Source organism: Antechinus flavipes, chromosome 6 (genome assembly GCF_016432865.1).
Source record: "Antechinus flavipes isolate AdamAnt ecotype Samford, QLD, Australia chromosome 6, AdamAnt_v2, whole genome shotgun sequence".
NCBI lineage: Eukaryota > Metazoa > Chordata > Mammalia > Dasyuromorphia > Dasyuridae > Antechinus > Antechinus flavipes.
In genome coordinates, this window is record NC_067403.1 from 141827066 (window position 1) to 141844723 (window position 17658).

Consider the following 17658-nt stretch of genomic DNA (forward strand, 5'->3'; position numbering starts at 1 on the left):
GGTTTTTAAGGATAGACTTGGGACATGTCTGTAAGAACCACAGGGGGCTAAAAGATTGAAAGTTAAGAGAGTAAAGATGATGGGGCAGCTAGATAGAGTACTGGGCCTGGTGTCAGGCCCTGGAGTTCAAATAGGACCTCAGACACTTCATGCTGTCTGTGTGGCCCAAGGCAAATCACTTAATTCCTTTTGCCTAGAAAAAAAGAATAAAGATGATAAAGGTGACATTGAATCAAAAGGCCTAGTTGAGATAACAAATTTAGAGTAACCCTAATTAGCTTGATTTTAGAGATGAATAGAGTATTAGTGACTTCCTTGTGCCAGCACTAGGGACATAAAAAACAAGAAAACAGCAAAATCTTCATTCCCAAGTTCCTAATTGGAGGAAGATAACAAAGGAGAGGAGAAGTGTGAGGAGGAGCTTAGAGAGAAGTAAGGCAGCCAGTGTCAAGACAAAGAGGATCAGAAAGAGAAGTCAGATAAAATTGCATACAGTACCATTCAGTAATGGTCTGCATCCTAAGGAAATCTTAGAGAAGGGAAAAGGACCCACATGGGCAAAACTATTTGTAGGAGCTCCTTTTGTGATAGCAAAGAATTGGAAAATCCCCATCAATTGGGGAATGACGGAACAAGTTGTGGTATATGAAGATAATAGAATATTATTGTTCTGTAAAAAATGAACAAGTGGCAGCTAGGTGATGCAATGCGTAGAGCACCAGCCCTCAAGTCAGGAGTACCTGAGTTCAAATCTGGTCTCAGACACTACACTTCGTAGCTGTGTGACCCTGGGCAAGACACTTAACCCCAATTCCCTCAAGGAAGAAAAAAAAAAACAAGCTGATTATAGAAAGGCCTGGAAAGAATAACACAAATTGATGCTGAGTGAAACAAGCAGAACCAGGAATACATTGCACACAATAATAGCAAGAATGTGTAATAATCAACTATGAAAGGCTTGGATCTTCTCAGTGGTTCAGTGATCCAAAGCAATCCCAATAGACTTTGCACAGAAAATTCCATCTTTTTCCAGAAAGAGAACTAGGGAGACTGAATGTAATCAACACATGTCATGTTCACTTCTTTTTTTCTATTTTTTTTCCCTCTCTCTCTGTGGTTTTTCTCTTTTATTCTGATTTTTCCATCCCAACATGATTCATAAAGAAATGTGCATTTAAAAAGTTAATATACATGTATAACCAAAAAAAGAAGCAATTAATTTTAAAATAGAAATAAAAAAGAAAGTGAAGGCAGAAATGAAAGGAGGTTCAAAATGCCAGACAGGCATTTATTAATCATTAAATCGGCCTCAGAGTAGAGCCATCTTTAGTGGATCAAATCAACTATGTAGAGACAGAACAGTTTAGGCAGTAAATATTTGAGTATTATAAGAATAAATCCCTAACCTTTCAGATGAGCTCCCAAGATTTTACCTGAGATCCAGGGAATTACTTTTTCATACAGGGAAGTCCATTTCTGGGTACAAGAAGTCCAGGAAGATCATGACCCCTAGCAAAAAAGAATTCAGGCTTTTCTCAAACTCACTGTCTCATGTCTCCAGTTAAGAGTCCTAATGAAAAGTGTCATAAAGCTTTGATATAGCTCATGTCGAGTATTGTCTAAAAAGAAGATTAAATCTCTTCTAGAAGTTATTTTTTGTACAAAATAGTAGATATTATATAGAAGAGACTATGAGTAGTAGAGATTTTGCCATTTAGGGTAGCTATTTCCTCACTATAGAGGGCTAGGAGATCCATTTCAGGTTTTGAAACTTTTAGTAACTTGGCTCACCAATTCCTCTTCCAATGAACAATAGCAGAGACAGACATTGATAGAGATCTTTTCTCTAAATGCAAACTCGACTATATAATAGATCAAAGACACACCTTTGAACTTAGAACAGGATAGATAATTTTTTTTTTAACTGAGTTATTTTCTTTTTCCAATTCACAAATCCTACTTTCTTGGGAGTTCTTTATCTTTTCCGATTCACAAATCCTACTTTCCTGGGAGTTCTTTACCTTTTCCATTGCACACATTCTGTCCCCCTGCACTCTTTACCTTTTCCAATTCACATTTCAGGAAGTTGTTTTCTTTTTCCATTTTATTAAATTTCTATAAGACTTTTCTGTACTCTTTTGTATAGCTTCTCTTTCCTTTCCCCATTCTTCTTCTAGCTCTCTTTTAATTTTTTTTTTAATAGTTTCTTCTAGGAGAGCTTTGTGTGATGGGGACTAGATTACATCCCCTTTGGGGTTTTGTCTGGAGACTGTCTGCTATTAGTCACCTCAAGGTTGAAAACCTGCTCTCTTTTTATCAGCTACTGATAGTCTGTTTGGCTTTTTTTACTCATTTTTTTTAAAGCCCTTATGGTATACCTTCAGGACAAGAAGGTTACCAGCTTCTTCTTCAGAGCAGGAACAGATATATAGACAGTAGCTATCCTGCAAATGGGCTGCAAAGAGTGGCCGAGCTGTGGAAGTGCTCTGGGAAAAGCTCCACACTGGAAGGTCTCTACCCTGTGTAGCAAAGGCCCCTCAGTGCGATTAGTGACTGCCCTGGGGCTAGAAGCTGAGCAGCAAAAGTCACTGCTCCAGGCAGAATTTTGCTGTGGGGATTAGCAGTTGCCCTGCAAAGAGGCAACACACTGGAAGTGTCTGTCCTTTGGAGCGCAGTTAGTCGCACTGCAGAAATTTTATTGCCCCAGGCCAAGCCCCCTGCTATGCAGATTAGAGGCTGCTCCAGGCTGAGCCCCCCTGCCATGTGGATTTATGACTGCCCTGGGGAAAAGTACCATGCTGCAGAATGTGGCTGCACAGCTGTGGTGTGGTCTGTGCTGAGTCACTCACTTCCAGTGCCATGTGGGTGTAGCCAGATCCAGTTAGATTCTAGCATTTTTTGGTAGAGTACCCTCTACCTTTTGCTTTAATTTCTCTGCTTTTCTACTCCTTTGCAACCACAGCAGAGCTTCCAACCTGGGGTAGAGTCCTCCCTGTAAAATTTCCAGCCACGGAGACCACCATTGCCCTGGTCCTGCTCAGTATGCTAGCTTCTCCTATCTCCTTGCTTGCACTGGTCTGCTCCCGCCACTCAGGACAAACCTTTTCTGGTGATCTTCCAGATTATCTTCAGTTGGTAAGTTGTTGTACTCTTCATGAATTTTACCAGTGAAGCACTATTTTTGAGGCTGAATTTGATGATTAGTAGTGAGGGTATGAGAGGAGTTTAGAATGTCGTGTGTGTCTTCTCCGCCATCTTGGCACCACCCCAAGAGTTATTTTTTCAAAATTTGGCAAGACTGGTCTTATTTTCTCTATGGGAATGAAGGAAAGACAATATTCACTTAAATATCTCTTTTTGCCAAGAATTTGAGCAATAAAATCAACACTTCACTTTCCATGAGAAAGTTATACTTTGAAGGCAAAAGCATATTTATAGGACTTTCCAAGATGAGCATGGAAGTTTCAGCTGCATTGGTGTAAAAAAGAGTAACGAATTCTGGATTGCAAATCAATAGAAGGCAAAATGATATTTTGGGAAGAATGGTCATTTCAAACTTGATAACTAGTAAATTTTATTTAAGGAAGAATGTCATCATCCAATAAAGAATGTGTTTTCTCATATAAAAAGCAGTTTAAAAAGGGGCTGATTTTTTGCAAAACTTTGATCAAGTTATTGTACAGGAACTTTTGCCAAAAACAGATTGGGAGAATTCTGATTTGGAAAGTTACTGTTTAACCAACTGCTTATCTCCTCATTTCCAGAATTGATTCATTTGGGAGCATGATTCCTGAACAATAAATCAAGATGACAATAATGTCCATTGAAATTTGTGCAATAGGACTTCCGGTTAAGATGGCGGAGAGGAGGCTCACAGTTGCATAAGCTCCGCGCTTTCTCTCACTATCCACTTCATTACAAGCCTCTGAATCAATGCTTGACTGAAAAAAACCCACAAATAGTTACCAAGAGAAGCCATCCTTGAGATCCGCCAAGAAAGGTCTGTCTTTACTGGAGGGCTGGGGCGGTTTTAGATCGGGCGCAGGCTGAGGGCAGCGGCAGTGAGAGCACGGGAGCAGAGCTGAGAGGGGGTGGGGAGTGATCGTAGCCGTCTCTGCGGGGAGAGCTTCGCTACAGGTTTGGAACCTGCAGCAAGTCAACAGCCCAGCAGAGAAGCTAAAAACACCGGGGCTGAAGAATACAACCGCAAACAGCTGGAGTCTCTCAGGACCTGGCCGCCCCCCCCCTCCCCCCCCACAGTGACTCAGCACGCTTTGGGATCTCAGAGCGCAGGCGCAGCACAGTCCTGCTAGTGCCTCACTGCTGCCCCCCGCAGTCTGTAGAGGAAGCTCGATAACACACCCAGCCCCCCCCCAAAGAAAAACTCCAGTTTTTTCTGTTTTTCTTTGGTAGTTTGTCTCTGATTAATAGACAGAATGAGCAAGAAGCTGAAGAGGACTTTAACCCTTGACAGCTTCTACACAGATAGAGAGCAGACTCTAAATCCTGAGGAGACTAAAAACAGGCAGTCCCCAGGTGATTCCCCAAAGGAGGAGATCGTCTGTTCCTCAGCACAGATGAACCTCATAGAAGTGATTAAAAAGGCTCTCACAAGGGAGCTAGAAGAAAAATGGGGAAAGCAGAGTGAGGCTTGGCAAAAGGAGAAGGAAGCTTGGAAAAAGGAGAGGGAGGCTTGGCAAAAGAGCCTGGAGAAGTCAGTTAAAGAGAGAGTGGATAAAGAAGTAAAATCCTTGAAAAATAGGATTGGTGAACTGGAAACAGAAAACAGCTCTCTAAAAAACAAAATTGGTGAAATGGAAAAAAATTCCACAGAACAAAAGAACTCAATTGGACAATTAGAGAAAGATTTTTAAAAAGTGAGTGAAGAGAATACTTCACTGAAAATCAGAATTGAACAAGTGGAATTGAATGACTCGAGGAGACAAGAAGAATCAGTCAAGCAAATCCAAAAAAATCAAACAATGGAGAAAAATGTGAAATACCTTCTGGGGAAGACAACAGACCTGGAAAACAGATCCAGGAGAGACAATCTGAGAATCATTGGACTCCCAGAAAAACATGATGAAAAAAAGAGCCTGGACACTGTCTTCCAGGAAATTATCAAAGAGAACTGCCCAGAAGTCATAGGAACAGAGGAAAAAATAAACATTGAAAGGATTCATCGATCACCCACTGAAAGGGATCCTAAAATCAAAACACCAAGGAATATAGTGGCCAAATGCCAGAACCCTCAGATGAAAGAAAAAATATTGCAAGCGGCTAGAAAAACCCAATTCAAGTATCAAGGAGCCACAATAAGGATCACCCAGGATCTGGCAGCATCTACATTAAAAGATCGAAGGGCCTGGAATATGATATTCCGAAAGGCTAAGGAACTTGGTATGCAACCAAAAATAACTTACCCAGCGAGAATGAGCATCTTTTTCCAGGGAAGAAGATGGACATTCAACGAAGTAAGCGAATTTCATCTATTTCTGATGAAAAAACCAGAACTTAACAAAAAGTTTGATCTACAAATATAGAACTCAAGAGAAATCTAAAAAGGTAAAGATTAATCTTGGGAACTATATTTTGACTATATAGATGTATAAAGAATACATGTATACCTTGTTCTAGAAATTGATGTGGAAAGGACATTGTACCAGAAAAAGGGTAAAGTGGGGGTAGTACATCTCATGAAGAGGCATAGGAAACCTATTATATCTGAGAGAAAGAATGGAGGGGGATGAATATAGTGGGTATCTTACTGCCTTCAGAATTGGCTTTAAGTGAAAAATCTTAAAGACATATTCAATCTATGGTGAAACTTCTCCCATCTCATTGAAAAGTGAGAAGGGAAAAGTGGAAAGGGAAGGAATAAGCTAAGCGGAAGGGAATACGGGAACTGGGAGGGAAAGGGGTAAGATAGGGGGAGGAACTCTAAGGCGGGGGGAGGGACACTAAAAAGGGAGGGCTGTGAGAAGCAAGGGGTGCTCACAAGCTTAATACTTGGAAGGGGGGGAAAGGGGAAAGAAGGGAGGACAGCATAAACCGGGGTTAACAAGATGGCAAGTAATACAGAATTGGTCATTCTAACCATAAACGTGAACGGGGTAAACTCCCCCATAAAGAGGAAGCGGTTAGCAGAATGGATTAAAAGCCAGAATCCTACAATATGTTGTTTACAGGAAACACACCTGAAGCGGGGAGATACATGCAGGTTAAAGGTAAAAGGTTGGAGCAAAATCTACTATGCTTCAGGTGAAGTCAAAAAAGCAGGGGTAGCCATCCTGATCTCAGATCAAGCTAAAGCAAAAATTGACCTAATTAAAAGAGATAAGGAAGGACACTATATCTTGCTAAAGGGTAGCATGGATAATGAAGCACTATCTATATTAAACATATATGCACCAAGTGGGGTAGCATCTAAATTCTTAAAAGAGAAACTAAGAGAGCTGCAAGAAGAAATAGACAGTAAAACTATAATAGTGGGAGATCTTAACCTTGCACTCTCAGAATTAGATAAATCAAACCAGAAAATAAGTAAGAAAGAAGTCAAAGAGGTAAACAGAATACTAGAAAAGCTAGATATGATAGAATAGTTTATCTCTCAGACTTGTGGAGGAGAAAGAAATTTGTGACCAAAGATGAACTAGAGACCATTACTGATCACAGAATAGAAAATTTCGATTACATCAAATTAAAAAGCCTTTGTACAAATAAAACTAATGCAAACAAGATTAGAAGGGAAGCAACAAACTGGGAAAACATTTTCACAGTTAAAGGTTCTGATAAAGGCCTCATCTCCAAAATATATAGAGAACTGACTCAAATTTATAAGAAATCAAGCCATTCTCCAATTGATAAATGGTCAAAGGATATGAACAGACAATTTTCAGAGGATGAGATTGAAACTATTACCACTCATATGAAAGAGTGTTCCAAATCATTATTGATCAGAGAAATGCAAATTAAGACAACTCTGAGATACCACTACACACCTGTCAGATTGGCTAAGATGACAGGAAAAAATAATGATGAATGTTGGAGGGGATGCGGGAAAACTGGGACACTAATGCATTGTTGGTGGAGTTGTGAACGAATCCAACCATTCTGGAGAGCAATCTGGAATTATGCCCAAAAAATTATCAAAATGTGCATATCCTTTGATCCAGCAGTGTTTCTATTGGGCTTATATCCCAAAGAAATACTAAAGAAGGGAAAGGGACCTGTATGTGCCAAAATGTTTGTAGCAGCCCTGTTTGTAGTGGCTAGAAACTGGAAAATGAATGGATGCCCATCAATTGGAGAATGGCTGGGTAAATGGTGGTATATGAATGTTATGGAATATTATTGTTCTGTAAGAAATGACCAGCAGGATGAATACAGAGAGGCTTGGAGAGACCTACATGAACTGATGCTAAGTGAAATGAGCAGAACCAGGAGATCATTATACACTTCGACAACGATATTGTATGAGGACATATTTTGATGGAAGTGGATTTCTTTGACAAAGAGACCTGAGTTTCAATTGATAAATGACGGACAAAAGCAGCTACACCCAAAGAAAGAACACTGGGAAACGAATGTGAACTATCTGCATTTTTGTTTTTCTTCCCGGATTATTTATACCTTCTGAATCCAATTCTCCCTACGCAACAAGAGAACTGTTCGGTTCTGCAAACATATATTGTATCTAGGATATACTGCAACATATCCAACATATAAAGGACTGCTTGCCATCTAGGGGAGGGGGTGGAGGGAGGGAGGGGAAAAAAAAATCGGAACAGAAATGAGTGTCAATATAATGTAATTATTAAATAAAAAATTAAAAAAAAAAAAAGAAAAAGAAATTTGTGCAATAAACATCCAATTGAATCAGTCAGGGAAAGAGAGAAGAACAAGAAGTCAAGAAAGGCCAAAGGATTTAGATTAGTTTGCAATTGCTTCGAACCCTTATGAAACACATTCTGCATTAAGATACAGTAATCCATTACAGATTACAAGGAAAAGAATATATTCCATCACAAAATTTGTGTTGTAAAAAGCACAATATGTCAGTCCCCATTGAAGAACACATATCCTCATCACTTCATAAGAGATATTTTTGAAAATTTGGAAAGACCTATCTTATTTTCTCTATTGAAATGAAGGAAAGGCAATATCTACTTAGATATCTTTTTGTCACTAACTTGGGCTGCAAAATCAATGCTTCTGTTGCCATGGTGAAGATATGCTTTGAAGGCAAAAGCATATTTATAGGAGCTTCCAAGAAATGTATGAAAGCTTCAGCTGCATTTGTGTAAAAAAGAGTAACGAATTCTGGATTGCAAATCAATAGGAGGCAGAATGATATCATGGGAATTTAGTGGTCATTTCAAACTTGATAACTAGTAAATTCTCTTTAAAGAAGACTGTCATCATCCAATGAAAGAATGTGTTTTCTCATGTAAAAAACAAGAGTATAACAAGGGGTTGGATTTTTGCAAAACTTTGATTGAGTTATTGTAAAGGAACCCTTCTCAAAAAGAGAGATTCGTAGAATTACAATTTTGACAGCTAAACTTTAGCCCATTGCTTATTTCTGGATTAGTAGAAATAATGCACTTAGGAAGGTAATTCCTGCCCAATAAATCAAGATGGACATAATGCTCATTGAAAGTGTTCCAATGTATATCCAATTGAATCAATCTAAAAGAGAATGAACAAGATGAAGTCAAAAAAGGTAGGAGGGTTTAGATTTCTTTGCAATTGCTTTGAAACCTTATGAAAAGCACTATTTATTAAGAACTTTGTAGATTGCAAGGAAAAGAAGAGATTCTGTCATAAACGTTTTTGTTGAAAAGAGAGCAATATGTCATTCTCCACTGAAGAATACACCTCTCCACACCTTAAGAAATACCTTTGAAAATATGACAATTTCCTAGTGTAAAAAGGGGCCAGATTTTGGAAAAATTTTGATCAAGTTATTGTGCAAGAACATTTGCAAAAACAGACTGGGAAATTCTGATGTGGCTAACTTATTGTTTAGCAAACTGCTGATCTGTGCATTTACAGAATTAATTCATTTGGGAACATGATTCCTGCCCAATAAATCAAGATGACAATAATGTCCATTGGATGTTGTCCAATGCACATCCAATTGAATTAGTCAGAAAGAAAGAGAGAAAAAAAAGAAGTCAAAAGAGGCCAAAGGGCTTAGATTAGTTTGCAATAAAACTTAAAAATGAAAAGGGAGAACTTTCCACCAATGAAGAGGAAATTAGAGCAATAATAAAAACTTGCTTTGCCCAACTTTATGCCAATAAATTTAATAGCCTAAGTGAAATGGATAACTACTTCCCAAAATATAGGCTTCCCAGATTAACAGAGTAGGAAGTAAGTTGCTTAAAAATTCCCATTTCAGAAAAAGAAACAGAACAAGCTATTAATCAACTCCCTAAGTAAAATCCCCAGGACCAGATGGATTTATATGTGAATTCTACCAAACATTTAAAGAACAATTAGCCCCAATGCTATATAAACTATTTGAAAAAATAGGAAATGAAGGATTCCTATCAAATTCCTTTTATGACACAGACATGGTGCTGATATCTAAACTAGGTAGGTTGAAAACAGAGAAAGAAAATTATAGACCCATCTCCCTAATGAATATTGATGCAAAAATCGTAAATAAAATATTAGCAAAAAGATTACAGAAAATCATCCCCAGGATAACACACCATGACCAAGTAGGATTTATACCAGGAATGCAAGGCTCAATATTAGGAAAACTAGGACTGGGGTTTCTTCTCAAACAAAAACATTTTCTATATGAGTTTCAAGAAGTTCTTTTTAGAGATGACCAATAGGGTTATATTGTCTCAAGATAAATTAAAATTGACAATAGCTTCTTGAATGGTATTTAGCAAATGACCTTTGATTACAAAAAAAAAAAAAACCAAAAACACTTTTAGGTTCAGTGAAGAAGTTCTACTTTGAATGCAAATATTTACTCATTTGAGATTCAACAATACTATTGAATTGAAGTTGCTTAGAGGTGAAGGTTAGAAAGTCAAATTCTAGAATAAAAAATGAGAGCAGGAAAATGCTAGAAAGCATAACCTGTGCACTTTCCTTCTTGGATTTTATAATGCTTGCTTTCAAAGTCCAATCACTTTATTCCATGAAATGAAGACTTATTAAGTCCTCTTGGATAGATCGAGCAAATATAATGAAGATGACAATACTATCTAAACTAATCGATTTATTTAGCGCTATACCAATCAGACTCCCAAAAACCTATTTTAATGACCTAGAAAAATAACAACAAAGTTCACATAGAAAAACAAAAGGTCAAGAATTTCAAGGGAACTAATGAAAAAAAAATCTAATAAAGGTGGCCTAGCTGTACCAGATCTAAAATTATATTATAAAGCAGAGGTCACCAAAACCATTTGGTATTGGCTAAGAAATAGACTAGTTGATCAGTGGAATAGGTTAGATTCACAGGACAAAATAGTCAATAACTTTAATAATCTAGTGTTTGACAAACCCAAGGACCCCAGCTTTTGGGATAAGAATTCACTGTTTGACAAAAACTGCTGGGAAAATTGGAAATTAGTATGACAGAACCTAGGCATTGACCCACACTTAACACCATACATTGAGTCATTATTAATCAGAGAAATACAATTTTTTTTCCAGAAAAAAATTCTTTTTTTTTTTTAATAATTGTAACTTTTTATTGACAGAACCCATGCCAGGGTAATTTTTTACAACATTATCCCTTGCACTCACTTCTGTTCTGATTTTTCCCCTCCCTTCCTCCACCCCCCTCCCCCAGATGGCAAGCAATCCTATGCAAGTTACATATGTCACAGTATATCCTAGATACAATACATGTGTGCAGAACTGAACAGTTCTCTTGTTGCACAGGAAGAATCTTGTTGGATTCAAAAGGTAAAAATAACCCGGGAAGAAAAAAACAAACATGTAAACAGTTTACATTCATTTCCCAGCGTTCCTTCTCTAGGTGTAGCTGCTTCTGTCCATCACTGATCAATTGAAACTGAGTTAGATCTTCTCTTTGTCAAAGAAATCCACTTCCATCAGAATACATCCTCATACAGTATCATTGTTGAAGTATATAATGATCTCTTGGTTCTGCTCATTTCACTTACCAGAGAAATACAAATTAAGATAACTCTGAGGTACCACTACACATCTATCAGATTGGCCAGAATGACAGGGAAAGATAATGCGGAATGTTGGAGGGGATGTGGCAAAACTGGGACACTGATACATTGTTGGTGGAATTGTGAACACATCCAGCCATTCTGGAGAGCGATTTGGAAATATGCTCAAAAAGTTATCAAACTGTGCATACCCTTTGATCCAGCAGTGTTACTACACTTATATCCCAGAGAGATCTTAAAGAAGGGAAAATGACCTATATGTGCGAAAATGTTTGTGGCAGCCCTGTTTATAGTGGCTAGAAACTGGAAATTGAATGGATGCCCATCAATTAGAGAATGGCTGAATAAATTGTGGTATATGAATGTTATGGAATATTATTGTTCTGTAAGAAATGACCAGCAGGATGATTTCAGAAAGGCCTGGAGAGACTTACATGAACTGATGCTGAGTGAAATGAGCAGGACCAGGAGATGATTATATACTTCAACAACAATACTATATGATAATCAATTCTGATGGATGTGGCCCTCTTCAACAAATGAGATGAAACAAATCAGTTCCAATTGAACAGTAATGAATTGAACCAGCTACACCCAGCAAAAGAACTCAGGGAAATGAGTGTGAACCACTATATAGCATTTCCAATCCCTCTGTTTTTGTCTGCTTGCACTTTTGATTTTCTTCACAGGTTAATTGTACATTATTTCAAAATCTGATTCTTCTTGTGCAGTAAAATAACTATATGGACATGTATACATATATTATATTTAACATATACTTTAACATATTTAACATGTATTGGTCTACCTGCCATCTGGGGAGGGGGGAGAAGGAGGGGAAAAATTGGAACAAAAGGTTTTGCAATTGTCAATGCTGAAAAATTACCCATGCATATATTTTGTAAATAAAAAGCTATAAAAAAAATAACTCTTAAGGAATGATAAGATGTATTCTTAGATGGGGAATGGCGCATTGCATTCTTTTTAACACAAATTTGGTGATGGAATGTCTTTTTTTTTTGCAAGCTACAATAGAGTTCTTATCGCAGAATGTGTTTCATAAGGGTTCAAAAGCATTTGCAAAGTAATCTAAACCATTCTGCCTTTCTTGACTTCTTCTTGTTCTTCTGTGTCTTCCTGAAAGATTCAATTTGATTTTCATTGGGCAAAATCCAATGAACATTATTGTCATTTTAATTTATTGGACAGGAATCATGCTCCCAAATGAATTAATTCTGGAAATACATAGAGAAGCAGTTGGCCAAACAATAGCTATCACAATCAGAATTCTCCCAATCTGTTTTTGGCAAAAATTCCTGTACGCTAGGTTGAGCAAAGTTTTGCAAAAATCCAGTCCCTTTTTACACTCAGAAATTGTCACATTTTCAAAAATATTTCTTAAGGTGTGATCAAGAAATATATATTACTTAGAAGAAAAACATTCCCCCCAAAAGGGAAAAGAGAATGGCATATTGTGCTCTTTTCAATGCAAATTTTCTGATGGAATGCATCCTTTTTTTTTTTTTTTTTTTTTTTTTTAACAATCTACAATAGAGTTCTTATTGCAGAATGCATTTCATTAGGTTTCAAAGCAACTGTGAAGTAATCTAAAATCTTCTGCTTTTCTTAACCTTTTCTGTTCTTTTCTCTCTTTTTGATTGATTTAATTGTATGTGCATTGGAAATGAATTAATAATGGAAATGTGAAAATTAATAAATGGAAGCAGTTGGCTAAACAAAAGCCATCCAAATCACAATTGTCCCAATCTATTTTTGGCAAATGTTTCTGTATCAAAACTCGATCAAAGATTTGCAAAAATTGACCTCTGTTATCCTCCTTGTTTTTATGTGAGAAAACACTTTCTTTAATTGGGTGATGACTTTCTTCTACATTGCGAATTTGCTAGGCATCAAGGTTGAAATGACCATTGAATTCACTAGATACCCTTATTCTTCCTATTGACTTGCAATCCAGAATTCATTACTCTTATTTATACTAACACAGCTGAAGCTTCCATACTTTTCTTGGAAGCGTCTATCAATACACTTTTGCCTTCAAAACATGTCTTTGCCATGGCAAGGGAAGCAGTGATTTTGCAGCCTAAATTCGTGGCAAAAAAAAAAAAAAAAAAAAAAAAAAAGATATTTAAGTGGATATCACCTTTCCTTTATTCCAACAGAGAAAATAAGGCCAGTCTTTCCAAATTTTCAAAAGTATCTCTGAAGGAATGATGAGGAGATATATTCTTTGATGGGGAATGACATATTGCACCCTTTTCAACACAAATTTTGTGATGGTGAAGTACCCAGGTGAGAGAAAAATAGGACAGCCAAAATAATGAAGTTTTAAGAGAGTTTATTACTGGCCAGGACTGATTCCCCAACACCAAGAATGGGGGAGGGAGGGAGGAAGATCAGCAATGAGTGGCCTCAGGGCCACATATTTATAGAAAGAAGAGAGAGAGACAGACACATCAAAATGTTTCTTGATACATTTGTCATAATAAAGGAATTTCTATTCTAAACAGGAGGCAAAAAGTTATCCCCCTAAGGGAGTCATTCCCAGACAGCAATAAGCAGTATTCCTTTAAACTTATCAGGTTGTCAAGGTCTCAGTTTTATCAGGACAGCACATCTGGGGGTGTAGAAATACCATCTTCATTAGGGAGTGAAGAACTAGTAATAAACTTCTAACTACAAAAATTCAAGATTATGTTTCTCATGGTCCCATTTGGGGTGCTTTTCCATTTCAATGGAATATCTTCTTTTCCTTACAATCTACAAAAGAGTTCTTAATGCAGAATGCTTTTCATAAGGGTTCAAACAATTGCAAAATAATCTAAACCCTTTTGCCTTTTTTGACTTCTTGTTCTTCTCTTTTCCCGACTGATTCAATTCGATGTGCATTGGACAACTTCCAATGGACATTCTTGTCACCTTGATTTATTGGGCAGAAATCCTATTCCCAAATGAATTAATTCTGTAAATGTGCAGATAAGCAATTGGCTAAACAATAGCTATCCAAATCAGAATTCTCCCCATCTGTTTTTGGCAAAGATTTCTGTACAATAACTCAATCAAAGTTTTGCAAAAGTCCTACCCCTTTTTACACTCAAAAATTGTCACATTTTCAAGTGTATTTCTTAAGTCTTGATGAGGAGATGTATTCTTCGATGGAGAATGCCTCTTTGCAACAAAATTTTTTTAATGGAATGTGTTTTTTTTTTTAAACAATCTACAATAGAGTTCTTAATGCAGAATGCATATCATAAGGGTTCAAAGCAATTGCAAAGTAATCTAAACCTTTCTGTCTTTCTTGATTTCTTCTTGTTCTTCTCTCTTTCTCGATTGATTCAATTGAATGTGCATTGGACAACTTCCAATGGACATTATTGTCATCTTGATTTATTGGGCAGGAATCATGTTCCCATTGAATTAATTTGGAAATGCACAGGTAAGCAGTTGGCTAAACAATAGCTATCTAAATTGGAATTTTCTTATTCTATTTTTGGCAAAGGTTCTTGTACAATAATTTGATCAATGTTTTGCAAAAATGTGATCCCTTTTTGAAACTCCTTGTTTTTATGTGAGAAAACACATTCTTTCATTGGGTGATGATATTCTTCAAAGATAATTTACTAGTTATCAAGTTTGAAAATTCCCTAGATATCATTCTTCTTCCTATTGACTTGCATACCAGAATTTATTACTCTTATTTACACAAATGAAGGTGAAGCTTTCATACTTTTTTTTGGAAAGTCCTATAAATAGCTTTTGCCTTCAAAGCATAACTTTTCCATGGAAAGTGAAGTGTTGATTCTGTAGCTTGATTTCCAGGTAAAAAGAGATACCTAAGTAGATGTTGCTTTGCCTTCATTCAAATAGAGAAAATAAGGCTGGTCTTTCCAAATTTTGAAAAGTATATCTTAAAGAGTGATAAGAATATGTATTCTTCAGTGGGGAATGATTTATTGTTCTCCTTTCAACACAAATTTTGTGACGGAATATCTTCTTTTCTTTAAAATCAACAATAGAGTTCTTATTGCAGAATGCTTTTCATAAGGGTTCAAAGCAATTGCAAAGTAATCTAACTCCTTAGCCTTTCTTCACTTCTTGTTCTTCTGTCTCTTCCTGACTGATTCAATTGGATGTGCATTGGACAACTTCCAATGGACATTATTTGTCATCTTGATTTATTGGGCAGGAATCATGTTCCCGTTGAATTAATTTGGAAATGTGCAGATAAGCGGTTAAACAAAAACTATCCAAATTGGAATTCTCCCAATCTGTTTTTGGCAAAGGTTCCAGTACAATAACTGGTTTTGCAAAAATCCGATCCATTTTTAAACTTGTTTTTATGTGAGACAACACATTCTTTCATTTGGTGATGACATTCTTCTTTAAAGAGAATTTACTAGTTATCAATTTGAAACAACCACTCAATTCCCAAAATATTATTTTGCCTCCTATGGATTTGCAATCCAGAATTCATTACTCTTATTTACACAAATGCAGCTGAAGCTTCCATGTTTTTCTTGGAAAGTCCTATAAATATGCATTTGCCTTCATAGAATAACTTTGACATGGAAAGTGAAATGTTGATTTTGTAGCCCAAGTTCTTGGCAAAAAAAGATATTTATGTGGGTGTTGCCTTTCCTTCATTCCAATAAAGAAAATAAGGCTGGTCTTTCCAAATTTTCAAAAGTAACTTTGAAGGAGTGATGAGATATATTCTTCAATGGAGAATGACATATTGTTCTTCTTTCAGTACAAATTTTGTGATGGAATATCTTCTTTTCCTTAAAATCAACAACAGAGTTTTTTAAACCTACATTCCTGTAACCCTGAAATAATGCAGTTACCCATTCTGAAATGAAGTATACATAAAAGACTAATTTTTTTCCCACTTACAGAATCAAAGAATTTAGATTAAAAGGCCATATCTAGAGGAAGCTAGTTAGTATAGTGGATAGAGCACCAGCCCTGAAGTCAGGAGGACTTGAATTCAAATATGACCTCAGACAAGTAACTTACTTCCCGATTGTGTGATCCTGGGGAAGTCATTTGACCTCACTAGCTCAGCAAAAAAAAATAATAATAATAATAATAATAATAATAATAATTTTTAAAAAATCTCATCTCCAACATACTTTAGACTTTTTTCTTGCTATGAAACTAGCATCACACCAAAGCATCAATCTAGCTTCATAAACGGAGACAATTGCAAATACCTTGATTTTTTTTTTTTTGGCCACATTTGGGACATTACTAATATTATCCTTTTTTTCAAACTAAGGATTTCTAATGGAGAGGAAATAATAGCATAGAAATAATAAAAATTCCTTTTCAGTGAACTACTAAAAAAATTATTAGCACAAAAACGGTTATGATTATATAAAAATAAGTTTTAATCCATTTATCCATTTATAAGAATAAAAGACAATGTCTATGAACTAATTCGTAGATCATCCTGTATTGCTTTTTCCTTTCACTTAATTAATGATATATGTGCCCATTCTGAGCTACGCTAGACGGCAACACTCAAGAAAGAATTAGGATGTTTTTTAAAAACAAAACACTGGAACAAAACTACAAATCCCAAGATGCACTTTGGAGTCACATGTTTCTTTGGCCAATGGTTTTAGGACGGTAGCCGAGCCCTGGGTGAGTGCAATTTGCCTTCTGTATGTAATTTTCCTTCGTATAGTTTTAAGTGGAAACTTGTGGGGGGAAATGATTAAAAGCTTAAGATGTATGTTTGCATTACTTTTTACCTGTTTTTGAGTTCAGGCTAAATGGGTATTATAATACAGTATTAGATCTCTAGGATCATAGGCCTAAGCAAAATAACTTTTGTTTTCTCTTTGTGCCAGTAGAGTACATTTCATCCAGTGTACAAAAATGTTACATAACCTCAGCTGGGCTTTTACTACTAAGAATATATACCATCAATATATTGTCTTATTGTCTCATACTCCAAATAACTAATGAACCAAACCTTTCTCGTTTTCACTTCAAGACTTAATCCACTTTTCCAGATGATTATGCATTCTACTTCATGGACAAGCCTTAGTGACTTTGAAAAGGGCTCCCTCAACTTTCATTCCTACATTCCTTTCTTGACATCATTAATTATTCTCGTCTTCCTTTTCCATGTCTGAAAGAAAAAGTTATTTTTTTATTAACTAAAGTAATTCTTTAGAGGCAGCTAGGTAGCAAAGTGGATAGAATACCCCGCCTCAAGTCAGGAGGACCTAAATTCAAATTTATCTTCAGACACTTAACTAGCTGTCTGATCCTGGGCAAGTCACTTAACCCCTTTACTTCCAAAAAACAAACAAACAAAAATAAGAAAGTCTTAACTTCTATACCCTGAATCTCATCCTCTCCTTCCTCCTTCAAGACCTCCAGTATAAGCAAATATTTTGCTTTAGATGGTGCAAAATATGACCCAAGGCTTTGCTCCAGCAATCAGCCCCTC

At 36.5% G+C, this 17658-nt stretch overlaps 1 protein-coding gene across 1 annotated transcript in view; it reads left to right on the forward strand.

Moving 5' to 3' along the window:
- Positions 1-16799: 16799 nt before the first annotated feature.
- BDH2 (3-hydroxybutyrate dehydrogenase 2) overlaps positions 16800-17658 on the forward strand; it is a 36240-nt gene continuing 35381 nt past the window's right edge. Inside the window, exon 1 of the mRNA XM_051963950.1 lies at positions 16800-16841. The gene's annotated coding sequence lies outside the window, so the exon portion shown is untranslated. The remainder of the gene's footprint in view (positions 16842-17658) is intronic.